General features: G+C 41.8%; 1 protein-coding gene across 10 annotated transcripts in view; it reads left to right on the top strand.

Annotated features, from left to right (window-relative positions):
• The window catches only part of gulp1b (GULP PTB domain containing engulfment adaptor 1b), a 375129-nt gene that overhangs the window by 161771 nt on the left and 200108 nt on the right, over positions 1–13250 (top strand). Inside the window, exon 1 of one of the 10 annotated variants that reach the window (XM_072579034.1) lies at positions 3607–3625. The exons of 7 other annotated variants lie outside the window; for them this stretch is intronic. The gene's annotated coding sequence lies outside the window, so the exon portion shown is untranslated. 2 more of the 10 variants (XM_072579032.1, XM_072579029.1) reach the window with 2 other exon arrangements.

Genomic DNA, 13250 nt, shown 5'->3' with positions numbered 1-13250 from the left:
CAACTTCCTCATGATGAGGCTATTTGGCATCCACTGCACATTGCTACTGGTCCTGGACTTGCTGGTCTTGCTGTGGCTTGATCCATTTGTCACAGTTCCAATGAACCTATCTGAAAGATTTCAGAAACAGACCAGGGTCCTTTGTAATGTGAGCAGTTCAGCATTCACATTGCTCACAAATAGTGGTTTCCCACAGTCCTTATTACAGAGGGAGATGGAGGACTAGGGCAAGGAGAGTCTTGGAATGCCTGTACATTGATTTTGACATAGATGATGTATGCAGTACAAGCCATGTCAGACACACACAGTAGGAGACTCAGAGTGCAGCCATTCCCCCTCCCCCCCCATTGGCTTGCAGGTGACAGTTGTATGGTCATTGTGATTCATTCTGCTTCACCAACATGACATGGACAGCCTGTAATGTGCAGTGGCATGGTCAAGGTTGCTTCTGGCTAGGATTTGTATTCTGCACAGTCAATAGCTGCATGTGTTTCTGTACGGAATGAATGCTTGATTAATGGAATTGCCCCTTGAAAAAGCTCTCATTTATCACAAATGGAATCTGAGGCTAATACGGCACTGTAGTAGTGCCCCTATCTTTGAGCCAGGAGGCCTGGGTTCAAGTCTCACCTACTCCAAAGGTGTAATAGTAGCTTCTTTGAGCAGGTTGATTAGAAAATACGTGCAGGTAAAGCCCAGATCCTCACTCAGAAAAATAAATAATCTACACCCACTCCAGGTGTGTGCTGATGGTTATTTCTCATTTCCATTTGAAATTTGGATAAGGAGGGGAGGCAACAAGGCTAACACCTCACAGTGAGAGTCATAGGCCACCCTGAAGTCTTCATGCTCCTTTTAATCTTGCACTCCCCGTTGACCTCATCAGTTCTGAATTTCCACACGTTTCCACCCAACTCTTATTCCCTAAGTGTCACTTCTCTTGCTCCTTGGATGCTGCCTGACCTGCTGTGCTTTTTCTGTACCGCACTTGTTGACATTTGCTCCATCAAGTCCACATTGACCCTCTGAAGTGCATCCAGACTCATTCCCCTACCCTATTCCTCTAACAATGCATTTCCCATGGCTAATCCACCTAGCCTGCACATCCCTGGACATCATGGGCAACTTAGCACACTAATCCACCTCACTTGCACATCTTTGGACTGTGGGAGGAAACCGGAGCACCCGGAGGAAACCCACGCAGACACAGAGAGAATGTGCAAACTCCACACAGGCAATCACCTGAGGATGGCATAAAACCCAGCTCCCTAGTACTGTGAGGCCGGAATGCTAACCACTGAGCCGCTGTGCCAATATGAGACATGCCATTTAGTTGGAATACATACAGTGTATTTTCTGTGTAAGTTGCTGGCATAGGTGTGATATTGATGAAGAATACTGCAGTACAGCAATGTGTCCACCCTTTGACTGATCACTGCTGACAAGAGGAAAAGTTGCTTGGCTCTGTGCCTATGCTAAAAGCAAGACAATGCAGAAGCATGGTGAGACTGAGGTTTTTGAATGAGGTGGCAAAGCAAAACAAGGCAAGGCAGAAATGCTGTGATCATCCAAGTAGGTGGAAAGTGAGTGAGTCTGAAGAGAGCAAGCAGAGAGCCCTGAGATGCTCCCTGCCCTGATACATGAGATGGGTGCCTTTCCCTACTCGCAAAGCATCCTGACAGCAGCATTAGAATGAATCGTGTCACTGCACTCTCAAGTGCGGTGTTGAAGTGAATAACTGCATTCCAACTGCAGTGATGATGTGTTGAGGCTGGTATGAGTCGGGTGCCAACCTGTGTGCACAGGGGAGCAGGCAGTCTCTGCCCAAGGAGAGTGACTGGAGATGTTGGCAGTTTGCAGGCCAAGATGAGACCCAGAGTACCAGGCAGCAGGATGAAGTTACCAGGTATCCTCTCTGACTTTCATGTTAGCAATCATTGCTACCTTGTTCCTTTTCTGTGCTGCTTTCGAGATAACAATGGGATCAAAATTAGATGAGAACAGATAAGAGATGTTAATTCATGCCACTCACTAGCAAGATACCTGGCATGCTGGTAAATCCTTGAGTGAAAAATTGGACTTGATTTTTCTTGATGTTGCAAATCTCCTTTTTCAGAGCTAGACAATCACATATTTTCTTGTGATTGTCTGAAAGCACTATTTGATTTTAATAAATAATAGTGCAAATAAATAATAATTCAAGGTTATGTGAATGTTTATTTGAAGAAAGCTTTCAATTATTGCAGCCCTTTCATAATTCACTTCTATCTTGAAATGTGTAGATGTTCTCATTCATAAAGTTTATCTGTTAGATTTTATCACAGTGTGAAGTCTCACTGTACTTTGCATGAGTGTTATTCGCGGAGCTTCAGTGTGGCTACAGACAGCTTTATTAGTATTTTATTTTATTGAAAATTGGGTAAGAGAGCCACAAATAATGCTGCACGATTTCATTATTACAATCATAATTACTGGTCAAAATCTAAAAGCAGAGACAGCTAGCATGGTTGTAAATGCATTTTTCAAAATTGAAAACATTATGGAAATTGTTTATGTAACACTGCTTCGTTGCAGTGCTGTACAAACCTACATAAATTTTCTGGAAGTAGACAATGCCATGATTTACTTCCTGTCATTGTATCATTGAAGGAATATAGACAAGTTACGCAAATAGAAGCCTGCAGCTCTCTATGTTCCTCTAGGATATTAATGTAGTCTACATAATTTCCATTCTGAAGAAGTGTCTCATAAACAAATTTATTGTGTCATATAACTTTGTACTTTTTTTTGTTTATTTGTCCAAGATATGTTGAAAAATATTAAATATTTATATTATGTTGATTAAAATTGTTGATGTTTTTGAGGCCTAGTATGTTATTGTCCATGTGCAATTTACAATTGAAAATCTATCCCATCATGTGAATATGTTGTAGCTTCTAGCAGGTGGTGGCATGATGGCTCAGTGGTTAGCACTGCTGCCTCATAACACCAGGGTCCTAGGTTCAATTCTGGTGTTGGGTGACTGTCTGTTTGGAGTTTGCACATTCTCCCTGAGTCTGTGTGGGTTGCCTCTGGATGTTCTGGTTTCCTCCCACAGTCCAAAGATGTACAGGTCAGGTGGATTGGCTATGTTAAATTGCCCATAATGTTAGGTGCATTCAAGGGTCTGGGTGGGTTACTTTTCAGAGGGGCAGTATGGACTTGTTGGGCTGAAGGGCCTATTTCCACACTGTAGGCAGTCTAAATCTAATCTGAAGGTGTAAATGAGCTACATTTCAAACCCAACTGATGACTTTTAATTGGTTGTTCCTGTAAATCTTAGCACAGGTGGGATTGGTTAATATGTGCTACCTAATAGCAGAGTCATTACATTCTGAGTTTGCAAGCATTGGCTGGCTGAGCACAGTCAGTCCTCTCGTCTATTTTGAGCAGTTGAAGGGTCACACTGATATAATCTGACAGTCAGTGGACATATGACCTTAGTACCTGCTATCACACCAGCAATGAAGTGTGTATAATACATAACTTATTTGACCTATAGACAGTGTCTTCTGGCTTGATCACAACGTTCTGTTCGTGGAACATATCACTTGTACTGCTACTGGCATAATAACGAAAAGAAATGGTAAGCTTTGTTGCTCACATTTTTGAGATAAGTTAATTTTCTGGGGTGATTTGAGGTAGACTGTGTACGTCTCATGTCCAGAGGTGGTGGTCTGTGGCCCGTTGATGAAAATGTGCACAGCAGGGTGCATTGTCATTATCATTATCCTGCAAGATTACTTTAATGTGCTGAATTTTAGCTGCAAGCTTGCACACTGAGAAAATGGCTGAGCCTCAAAGTATGAAATTGCCGATATACCAAGCATATCAACATTCGGGGCCAGAGGTGTTCCAGTACTTTAATGATCAGCTACCACGCTCCCATTGTCCATAGATTTAAACTCTTCTCAAGCCCAACTGCACAAAGCCTAATGTGCATGAAGTCTCATTCACTCATTATTTTTGTGTTGGTTGTCTGACACTAGCTCCATGTTTATCAAAACTTCTGTACAATACTATAACAGGAAATAGTTTGCTTTATAAATAACTTTGTATGCAGCATATTGTTTCCATTTCTGGAAATGTTTTCCATTGGTTGTCCAGTAACTTACTTGTTATCAATTTGGGGGATAAACTAAAGATATCAACAAGAACTTTAAGTTTAAATCTCTGTATAGTTTGCATTTGATATGTCAAAATACAAATAATTTTTGGCGGTTTCCAAAATTGAAATTTTTTTTCAAAATAATGCTTTTCAAATTCTGCCTGACTTGTTATGCACATGTTAATCCTTGTGGAGTTAGCTCAAAGCACTTTGTGTTTTAAACAAAAACAAAGTCTTTTTTAATGAAAAAAAATTCAATTCATTCAACACATCTTGCTCTTTTTCAAAGATATTTTCTTTACGATAGTTTTTATGATTAAATCTACATGAATGTCAACTAAAAGTGCAATGTTCCTTACAGTTTAAGAACAAATTTTTGTTAAAAAAGGTTGAACATTCAATATGTGGTTATAAACCCCACAGTACGTAGCAACATCTGTCTTGCAGCTGCAAGTCATTAAGTTGAGCTAGAACTTCCTCTTCAAAATTCCAGGCTTTTTCCGAGATCAGTAAGTTGTTTCAGTTGTATTTCAGTATATCTCCAAGTCAAATGTGAGGTGCACAATTGTTTCACTTAAGACACCAGTAGTAAACAATTGGAACGAGATTAGTTTTGGGATTAATAGACAGATTTACATTTCTGCCTGATACAGATTCAAAGCTATTTCGATGCTTGGCTTCATGTTGCTGTAAGTAGACGGCAGTCAGATCTCCTTTGTGTTGTGTATGGAAATGAAAGAATCAAATACTTCTGAGATTTATTGATAAGAATATTAGGATAAATATCAAAGTGATATCCAAACAATTTGCTCACTTAAGCAACAATTTAAGTGATGGACTATTTTATGTTCCTGTTGTCATTGCATTCTGTTGGCGGAATGAGATGCAGCTAAATTACCCATAAGGTTTACATTAGTAGACTGAGGAATGGTGCTTTTGAAACAGAGGTGCTTCCTGATCATTATTGATAACTGTGTATTTTATAACCTTTTTGTAATGAATTTCTAACTCTGGTGACACTGAAATTTAAAAAGAAATGCAGTAAAAAGGTCCTCATGTTTTCAGATGTAATACTTTTTGTAAGATAGTACAATTTAAAACAGTTTAGAAATAGTGTAAAGTTCTCAAATTTAGTGCAGTGATGTGCAAGAGTCTATAAAACTATAATCTGTGTAGTTAGGGGGTGGAGAGGGCATAAATTCAGTAGGTCTTCCTTACTTCAGCTAATTATGTATTAACTTGTGGAATCTAACTTACGACTTGCTTTCTGTAAAACAGAAGCAAAGACTTTAACTTACTGGCAATAATTAGTTATCCATTACTATGTAATTGGTTATCAATTATTATGACCAAGGTAACAACTGTTTAAAAAAAAACTCTCAACTAATATGTAGGTTTTTTGTATTTCCTTCATGAGTCAACTGGTTTTATTCTGTAATGTTATATGAAATTATAATAAAATTTGAATTTAAATGGAGATCTCTGATTCTCTTGTAATGTGATTTTAAAAAGTAATGTGTCACCAATCGGAAATTTTCCAAGGTCAGTGTGCTACCCAAATAAAATTGAGGCAGGTCTCTGCTGCTCAGTCATAACATTCTTGCATCTGAGTCAAAAAATTGTGGTTTCATATCTAGTTCCACTGACTTCAGGACAAAGAATAGATTGTTGGAGAGGTTTACAAGACGATGAGGGGCACGGATAGGGTAAATAGACAAGGTCTTTTCCTCGGGGTGGGGGAGTCCAGAACTAGAGGGGATAGGTTTATGGTGAGTGGGGAAAGATTTAAAAGGGACCTAAGTGGCAACTTTTTCACACGGAGGGTGATATGTGTATGGAATGAGCTGCCAGAAGAAGTGATGGAGGCTGGTACAATTACAACATTTAAAAGGCATCTGGATAGATATATGAATAGAAAGGGTTTAGAGGGAAATGGGTCAAGTGCTAGCAAATGGGACAACATTTATATAAGATGTCTGGTCAGCGTGGACAAGTTGGACTGAAGGGTCTGTTTTCATGCTATACATCTCTATAACTCTATGATACACCAGTCCCAGTACAAAGAGGACATTGCACTGTCCAGGTTGATGTCAATGGGGTCTTAATGATGAAAATATAGAGAAACTGTTTTCATTGAAAAAATGGCTAGTAACCAGGGGGCACAGAGTTAAGGTAATTGGCAAAAAGGGAGATGAGAGCTTTTGTTTTAACCAGTTCCACTATGGAATGCATTGCCTGAATTGGTGATAATAGTAGATTCAGTCATAGCTTTCAAAAGGGAATTGACAGATATTTGACAGATAAGTTATTAGGAAACAAATGTAATGGATATAGACTGGACCTTTTTGCAAAGCTTAGCTTGTGGTCAGGATAATAGGGGTGGGGCAAGGTGTACACATTGTGCCACGGTAGCAGTGCTGTGTCAGTTACCCACCTGTCAGTGGCATAGACACATCAGGTGGCCCACTTGTGTTGCCACATTCAGGGAACTGTGGACCTGAATGCCTCGATCTCTCTATATGTTGATGCTGTGAAGGATTCAACCACTTACTGTATACTTGACTCTTGCATTAGATCATCCAAGATGTGAGGTGCCAGAAAACTGGAGGTTGGCAAATGTGGTGCCACTGTTTAAGAAGGGCGGTAAGGACAAATCAGGGAACTATACACCGGTGAGCCTGACCTCGGTGGTGGGCAAGTTGTTGGAGGGAATCCTAAGGGACAGGGTGTACATGTATTTGGAAAGGCAAGGACTGATTCGGGATAGTCAACATGGCTTGGTGCGTGGGAAATCATGTCTCGCAAGCTTGATTGAGTGTTTTGAAGAAGTAACAAAGAGGATTGATGAGGACAGAGCAGTAGATGTGATCTATATGGATTTCAGTAAGGCGTTCGACAAGGTTCCCCATGGGAGACTGATTAGCAAGATTAGATCTCACTGAATACAGGGAGAACTAGCCTTTTGGATACAGAACTGGCTCAAAGGTAGAAGACAGAGGGTGATGGTGGAGGGTTGTTTTTCAGACTGGAGGCCTGTGACCAGTGGAGTGCTACAAGGATCAGTGCTGCGTCCTCTACCTTTTGTCATTTACATAAATGATTTGGATGCGAGCACAAGCGGTACAGTCAGTAAGTTTGCAGATGACACCAAAATTGGAGGTGTAGTGGACAGCGAAGAGGGTTACCTCAGATTACAACAGGATCTTGACCAGATGGGCCAATGGGCTGAGAAGTGTCAGATGGAGTTTAATTCAGATAAATGCTGCATTTTGGGAAAGCAAATCTTAGCAGGATTTATACACTTAATGGTAAGGTCCTAGGGAGTGTTGCTGAACAAAGAGACCTTGGAGTGCAGATTCATAGCTCCTTGAAAGTGGAGTCACAGGTAGATAGGATAGTCAAGAAGGTGTTTGTTATGCTTTCCTTTATTGATCAGAGTATTGAGTACAGGAGTTGGGAGGTCATGTTGTGGCTGTACAGGACATTGATTAGGCCATTGTTGGAATATTGTGTGCAATTCTGGTCTCCTTCCTATCGGAAAGGTGTTGTGAAACTTGAAAGGGTTCAGAAAACATTTACAAGGATGTTGCCAGGGTTGGTGGATTTGAGCTATGGGGAGAGGTTGAACAGGAAGGGTTTGGAGGGATATGGGCCGGGTGCTGGCAAATGGGACTAGATTGGGTTGGCATATCTGGTCGGCATGGACGGGTTGGACCAAAGAGTCTGGTCCTGCTGTACATCTCTGACTCTATGTATTACCGCACATTTGTCCAGATTAAATTCCATCTGCCATTTCTCTGCTGAATTCTCCAGCCTCTCTCTATCCTGCTGCATCCTCTGGCAATCCTCCTCACTATCTGCAGCTTCCTGAATCTTTGTGTTGTTTGCAAACTTGTGAAGGAGGAGAAAGTGAGGACTGAGGATGCTGGAGCTCAGAGTTGAGAGAGTTGGTGCTGGAAAAATACAGAGGTCAGGCAGCATCCGAGGAGCAGGAGAATCGACGTTTCAGGCATAAGCCCTTCTTCAGGAATGAAGTCATTTGGGATCAGCTGTGAGCTGGTAAGATGGATACAGAACTGGCTTAGTAACAGAAGGCAGACAGCAATGTCATTTTTCTGACTTTGTGCTCAGCGATCAGTGCTGGGATCCTTGTTGTTTGTACTATATATATCAGGAATGATGAAGGGCTTATGCCCGAAACATTGATTCTCCTGCTTCTTGGATGCTGCCTGACCTGCTGTGCTTTTCCAGCACCACACTCTCGACTGCAAACTTATGAATTAGACCATCTATATTCTACTCCAAGTTATTTATTTATATATTACAAACAACAAGCACTGATCATTATGGAACACCACTGGTAACAGATCTAAAGTCAGACTTTGCTACTGTCTGCCTTCTATTACTCAGTCAGTTCTGTATCCATCTTACCAGCTCCCAGCAGATCGCAAGTGACTTCACTTTTTGTATCAGCCTGTCATGAGAGACCTTGTCAAAGGACTTTGCTAAAGTTTGTGGAGACAATATTCACTGCCTTGCCCCCATCAATCATCTTTGTCACTTCCTCAAAAAACTTCATGATTTGGAGATGTCGGTGTTGGACTGGAGTGGACAAAGTTAAAAATCACACAACGCCAGGTTATAGTCCAACAAGTTTATTTGGAAGCACGACCTTTTGGAGCACTGCTCCTTCATCAGGTGGTTGTGGAGTATAAGATTTTAGGACACAGAATTTATAGCAAAAGTTTATAGTTTGATGTAACTGAAGTTATGTATTAAAAAGGACTTTGATTGTTCGTTAAGTCTCTCATCTTTTAGAATGAACATATTGGTTTCAGTTCTTTCTTATACAAATCGCAGAATTTTTTTAAAGTTACATTCTCAAATGAACTTTAACAATTGGTGTCATGTCGGCCCAGATAATGCATTGAAGGTGTGAGGTGCCCTGTGTGAGACTGTCTGTGTCACAATGTTCACACTGATTCTAACTTTTAAAAAAACAGATTTACAGAATCTTACATGGATTCATGCAGTTTTTGAGCAAAATAAAATGTAATTCTGCAAGTACAAATTCACCCCACAAACTTATATGTGTGTTGTGCTCGTGGGTGTGTGTTTGGGTGGGGGGGAGGTGGGTGGGAAGATTGTTATGAGCGTCTGTGAGAGAATGTGTTTATGTGTGTGAGTGTAAATGGGTATAAGTCTATGAGAGGGTGAGTGTAGGAGTGTATGAGAGAGAGCTTGTGTATGAGAGAGGGTGAGTGTGTGTGCAGTGGTGTCACTTGTAACGTGACATGAACCCAAGGTCCCATTTGATGCCATCCCGATGGGTACTGAACTTGTCTATCAGCCTCTGCTCAGCCACTTTGTGTTGTTGCTTGTCCCGAAGTCCACCTTGGGAGGGTACACTCCTGTCTGTTGATTGTTGTGCGGTGTCCATTCATCTGTTGTCATAGTTTCTGCGCAGTCTTACTTATGTACAATGCCTCAGGGCATCCTTGTCGGCAGTGTAAAAGATAGACAAAGTTGGCTGAGTCACATGAGTACCTGCCATGTACACTGTAGGAGGTGTATCCGTTACATTCGTGAGACATCACCTACCTCACACAAAGCTGTGCTGCCTATCACTGATAAGTCCATATTTGTCCAAATGTAAATAAATCCTGCCCTAAGAATCTTCACAATAATTTCCCTACCACTGACATAAGGCTCACTGGTCTGTAATTTCTCAGATTATTTCTGCTGCCCTCCTTAAACAAAAGAACAACATTCACCAGTCCTCTGCTAACTCTCCTGTGACTAAAGAGGATGCATTAAGACTCCAGCAATTTCCTCACCTGCCTCCCTCAGCATTCTGGGATAAATCCCATCAGATCCTGGGAACGTCTTTACCTTAATGCTTTTGAAACGCCCAACACTACCTCCTTATTTTTAAAAATATCAACACCCCTTAGAATATCAGCAAAACCCTCTCGAAAATCACCATGTCCTTCATCTTTGTGAACACCGATGCAAAGTATTTGTTAAGGTCCTTACTAACATTCTCCTGCTCTATGCATAAATTTCCTCCTTTGTCCTTGAGTGGACCTACCCTTTCCCAAACTACCCTCTTAATCCTAATGTATAAAACACCATAGGATTTCCTTTAATCCTATTTTCCAAGGACATGTAATGGCCCTGCTTAACCCTTCTAATTCCTTGCTTTAGTTCTTTCCTGCTTTCGATATACCCATCGAGGCCTCTGTCTTCAGTTTCCTACACCTTACTTATGACTCCTTTCTTGTATTTGACCAAGCTCAAAAGTTCTCTGGTTATTCAAGATTCCCAAATCTTGCCATCCCTATCTACCATTTTCACAGGAACTTATGGTCCTAAACTTTAACCAACTGGCCTTTAAACAATTCCCACATGTCAGATGGGTATTTACTCTTAAACAACCACCCCCATTCTACATTTCCCAGTTCTTGTCTAATATTGTGGTAGCTAGCCTTCTCCCAGTTTTGTACTTTCACCTGAATGCTGTCCTTTTCATAATCCATAAGTAGCTTACTTGTACAGACTTTGCAGAGAGGAAAGGTTAAACAAACATTAGCTTGATTTTTGCTTTGGCGAAGCTGAAGGCCTGTCTGACTCATGGAGTACATGGCTGTCCTCGGCCTTAAACACACAGTAGCCTTAATTGACAACTCCAGAAAATAGGTTGGGAAGTGAGCATCCTGACCAGATTTTAGGGTAGTTGACTGAGTTCAAATGACCTGCCCAACTTCTTATTCCAAAATGAAGTAAGGCATGTTAAGTGGCTTATGCTTTTTTAAAAAAAATCTGGTAATGATAGTCCTTTACTTTGAACAGATAAATAACAATTAGGTTGAGCAGCTTGGTGAGAAAATGTGGGTGAGGAGCATATCAGCTAATAACCATTCCTTATCTTCAGAAGCAATATGATGCATTCTGCATTTGTTGCAGTGAAATTCAGGTTTGACTATGTTAGCTGTCCTCTTTTACACATGTTTTCCTTGAATTTCACCTTAGCCATTTGCTTGGCTGTTTTGAAACCTTAACAGAGGGCTGAGTTTGTATTGCTTTTGCATTTTGGCTCTTTCATCTGTTTGGCACTTTTGAAGCTTTGGCATAGGGGCCAAGTTTTTGGCTGACATCAATGTATTCATCTCTGGAGGTTTTGTTCACACAGTTGTTGAATGGAATGTCATTATGCATGCTTTAAAAATTTCCAGACTCAATTATGGATTCAGCTTAATGGGGCTGTTGACAAAACTGTCAAGAGTACTGTGAGCTTTGTTACTGTCACAGATTTGAGTAACTAAGAAGATGATGTAGGCTATGTCTAGCTATCGAGGAGAATGATGTGAGAAGACCATGTGACAGACTCCTCTTGGCATGAGGCGCAGTTGCATTTTCAAACAGAGGTACCGGTATTGAGATGAGATTCTTTCTGGACAGCAATTAGATACCTATTGATGGGGATTATTGTTTGTTCCCAACCGAATTAATTCCACATCCTGCCTCATTAATTGCAGCTTCCTAAATTACAACGCAACACAAGGAAATTAAATGCCTTGAATTCTCAGCATGGATGTCTGGTCATGCACTTGGTGACTACAGCTTGCTCCTTGCTCCTCCAGACTGCCAACTTTGAACCCAGTTTCAACATGTCATCACCTCCACTTCCACATCGACAGGCACTGACAGATAACAGGGAGAAAGTGAGGATTGCAGATGCTGGAGATCAGAGTCAAGAGTGTGGTGCTGGAAAAGCACAGCAAGTCAGGTAGCATCTGAGGAGCTGGAGAAGGGCTTATGTCCTAAACGTCGATTTTTCCTGCTCCTTGGATGCTGCCTGACCTGCTGTGCTTTTCCAGCACTACACTCTCGATACTGACAGATAACAGCTTCTTTGCCATCATGTTACAACTCAGATGCCCTTGCACAATGCTGCTGCACAACTGGAGTTCACCCTAGCATTGAAAAGCCAATGCAGGGGCATGTTTTATGCAGGGGTAGACACCCAGCTCCTGGATTGGACCTAGGAACATCTCCGGGCTGCTCGTTTGCTTTCTTCGCACTCATTCACTTAGCGCCACCCTGAGTGCTGGCATCATCCGGCCTTTCCTTGCCTCTGCGCACTCTCCCTCAGCTCCAGATTAAACACTCACAGCTCTGCTGTGCTGTTCTGCTGTGTAGTGCTGACCTGGAGCCAGGTAGCTTGTCATGGTTATGAACGGTCAGCAATCAAGGAGGTGGCTATGTCACTGCACAACAACAGTGTTACTTCTTCAACATATGCCAGCAGCATACATGGCAAACACACCTATGTCAGTGACTCAAAGTCTGTGAGGAGTAGCTCTCACTGATGTCTAAAAAGGTACCCTAGTCAGTCGAGAGACCCGGCCCAGTAAATGAAAGGCTGCCTCAAAAATGAGTCTGGGGTCTTCTGCTTCTGACATTAATGGTCAAGTACCTCTTCAGTCCAGGAGTGAGTCACAGTGAGGCACGTAGGTCTAGAGCAGTCAGTCCAGCAGATAAGGGGTCGCAAATTTAAAACAGAGTTGAGGAGAAACTACTTCTCCCAAAGGGTTGTGAATCTGGAATTTGCTACTCCAAGGAGCAATGGAGTTAGACAGATTCTTAAATGGTAATGGCTTGAAGGTTTATGGGGAGAAGGCAGGAAAATGGGGATGAGGAGCATATCCACCATGATCGAATGGCAGAGCAGACTCATTGGGGGCCAAATGGCCGAGAGCCTATGAACTTATAAGTCGCAGGAACACATTTGAGAATATTATTCTGAGATCTTGCCTCTCTTTGTTTGGGCCTGTATGTGTTTTCTCCTCCTGTTGTTTGCCTACTGCCACCACCCAGTCACCTTGTGAGGAGGGAGAGTGAGATCAAGGCACCCTGTCTCCAGCCCTGGGTAATGGAATATAGGTCCATTCGCACATCTGACAGCCTGAGAGACTGTTTGACGTGATTTTCCATGGAAGCTACTAGCCTGTCTATGGAGGCGGTGAGACAATTGCATGCCTGAGGCAACTGGTACTCTGCGGCACTAGTGCAATCTTCAGCTGTTGCTTTGTAATGGAGA

This window comes from Chiloscyllium punctatum, chromosome 10 (assembly GCF_047496795.1).
Source record: "Chiloscyllium punctatum isolate Juve2018m chromosome 10, sChiPun1.3, whole genome shotgun sequence".
Taxonomy (NCBI): Eukaryota; Metazoa; Chordata; class Chondrichthyes; order Orectolobiformes; family Hemiscylliidae; genus Chiloscyllium; species Chiloscyllium punctatum.
Note: the sequence above shows the minus strand (reverse complement) of the source record. Positions and strands in the feature narration are given on the sequence as shown.